Source organism: Myxocyprinus asiaticus, chromosome 38, assembly GCF_019703515.2.
Source record: "Myxocyprinus asiaticus isolate MX2 ecotype Aquarium Trade chromosome 38, UBuf_Myxa_2, whole genome shotgun sequence".
In the NCBI taxonomy this organism is placed as follows: Eukaryota; Metazoa; Chordata; class Actinopteri; order Cypriniformes; family Catostomidae; genus Myxocyprinus; species Myxocyprinus asiaticus.
This window is the reverse complement of record NC_059381.1, coordinates 22,202,311-22,204,937: the sequence shown is the minus strand read 5'-3', so window position 1 is coordinate 22,204,937 and position 2,627 is coordinate 22,202,311. Positions and strand designations below refer to the sequence as shown.

General features: G+C 48.5%; 1 pseudogene; it reads right to left on the bottom strand.

Moving 5' to 3' along the window:
* Positions 1 to 1,780: 1,780 nt before the first annotated feature.
* On the bottom strand, positions 1,781 to 2,627 carry LOC127428929 (zinc finger Ran-binding domain-containing protein 2-like; annotated as a pseudogene).

Below are 2,627 nucleotides of genomic sequence, written 5' to 3'. Positions count from 1 at the left end.
ATTTGGACTAAATGAGTCCATTTCTTTTTTGATGCCTGGCGATCGCAGTTCCCTCAGCCTGGCTCAATATATCGACCTCGCCCTTCGATTCATCGGTTCCCCGTTCACTGTGGGGGAGGCGGATCCCGAGCCAGAGTTCCACGACATGGCCGCCGCCGAGCCAGAGTTCCACGACATGGCTGCCGCCGAGCCAGAGTTCCACGACATGGCCGCCGCCAAGCCAGAGTTCCACGTCATGGCCGCCGCCGAGCCAGAGTTCCACGTCACAGCGACGCCTCAGCCTGCTCCATGCCACGTCACAGCGACGCCTCAGCCTGCTCCATGCCACGTCACAGCGACGCCTTAGCCTGCTCCATGCCATGTCACAGCCACACCTGAGCAGTGGGACCTGGAGATGGTTCCCACCCTTATACCCACCTTTAGTTCTCCTGAGCAGGCAAGGGGAACTTTCGGCCCTCCGATCTCGCCTGGACCCTTTGAGTCCTGGACTTTGCTTTGGCCTGTCGGTCCCTCGACATTGCCTCAGCTCGGCATTCCCTCGGCTCCACTACTGTCCTTCAGCCTGTCGGCTGTGCCGGGGTCCCTCGTCCCTCTGGCTCCTCCTTGGTCTGTCGGTCACCTGGCTCCGCTTTGGCTCTACGATCCCTCAGCTCCGCCTTGCTCCTTCGAGCCTCTAGCGCCGCCTTGGTCCTCCCTGCCATCGGCTCCACCCTGGCCCTTCGTGTCTTCGGCTACTCTCCGGGCACCACGTTCCAAGGCTCCGCCCCTCGAGCCTCTCATGGCTCCACCTTCCATGGCTCCGCCCCTCGAGCCTCTCATGGCTTTACTTCCCATGGACTTTGCCCTGGTCCCATGCCCCTCGCCCTTTCTCGCCATGCCACGCCCCACGCCTCAAGACACCCCCCCCCCCCGCTCCCTACAGAACTTTGAATTATGTCATGTATTACATGTTTTGTTTATGTGTTGGGGTGTCAGGAGCCACCCTTAGTGGGGGGGGATATGTCAGGTGTATTCTGTTGATTCATGTCTTTTATTTTGAAATTCTAGTTCCGGATTCATGTCATGTGTTCCTGTTTCCCTAGTCATGTGATTTCTGTTTTCCCTCCATGTTCATGTGTCATGTTTTCATTGGTTTATTGTTTAATTATCTTGTTATCAGTTCTGTTTGTTCATTGGTTTATGTTCTCCCATGTCTTGTATTTAAGCCCTCATGTTTGCATTGTCTATTGATGGAGTATTGTATGTGATGGTATGTGTTAGTCAAGTCAAGTCCATGTTCATGTTTTGTAGTCAGGGTTATAGAAGTTCACGTTCTGTAAATAAACTGCACTTGGGTTCTTCATCTTCACGTCCTCGTCATCGTCATCATTGTCAGCAGTTTCAGCATACGTTACAATTAATAAACTGGATATTCTGACTGTAATGTCTAGACAATGGATGGATTAAACTACTTCTGCATTATAATTTGCATAATTTCCCCATAAAAAATTGTGACGTCCAGAAGATGATGTGACATTTACAGTCATAGACTTGAATGTTGCTGCTCTATAAACCCACCAACAAATACAGATTTGACACCTTAGTTATACTGTTAAGGGATTGGCTATTTGTTAAAAAAAAAGGCAGAAAACTTTTGAGAAGAGGTTACTTGAACAGGTGTTTAAGTGTTTTGATGGAAATCATTAAATGAGAATTCAAACAGTTGGGCAGTTGAAATAGCACAAAAGAACTGGAGTTGGATCAACAACATGCAGTTTAAGAAAGGTGTTTCTTTTGTTAATCATTTCTGTTTTGAGCATGAGCCAGAATGGGGAGATCCAGATGAGCTTCTGCGCCTTTCATACGAGTGATTGAGCCCATGTTTTTTTGCGGTCACCAGAGGACGACCTGGAGCGACTCGTCTTCTGGCCATTCTCAGGCGATGATGATGGGGAACGAGACCTCATCTTTGAGGAAGTAGATCCCTTGCCAGATCTGGAGCTGGATCTGGAGTTGGACCTGGAGCGAGATCTGGAACTGGATGAGCTCCTTGACCGGCATCTGGACCTAGACCGGGAGCTTGAACTGGATGAACGAGAGGATGTGCACGAAGAGCCTGACCGACTCCCTTTCTTTTCTTCATTAGCATCCAAATCATATTTGGACAGATCTGCATCTTCATCATCATCATCAAGTTTGTATTTTAAAAGATCTTCATCATCCTCTTCATCATCATCCTCATTGTCTTCATCATCATCATTATTATAATCCTTCTTAGGCTCCTCTTTCTTTCTCCTCTTGCTCAATGTAAACCAAGTGCTCCCTCTCATTAATCCCTCCACCATATCCTGTTCTTTCCTCCAGTTTGGCATATTTAGGTGTGTTACACATGTTGCACTCTGATCTTCTGGCCCAGTTTACATTGCCACATGTTTTGCACTGCCAGTCATTTGCACTGAAGAGACCTCTGCTCTTCTCGGCCAGGGTCTTTCCAATTTCTGTTCCCCCTGCTTTCATCATCTTTGCTCAGTTGTTTTTTCCCTGCCACATCTGTTACAGCTCATTCTCCTTGTAAAGCTGTCATTTCCACTCTTTTTATCAGGACGAATCCAGTCTCCGTCGCTGATGCGAAAACTTTTTCCAGACAT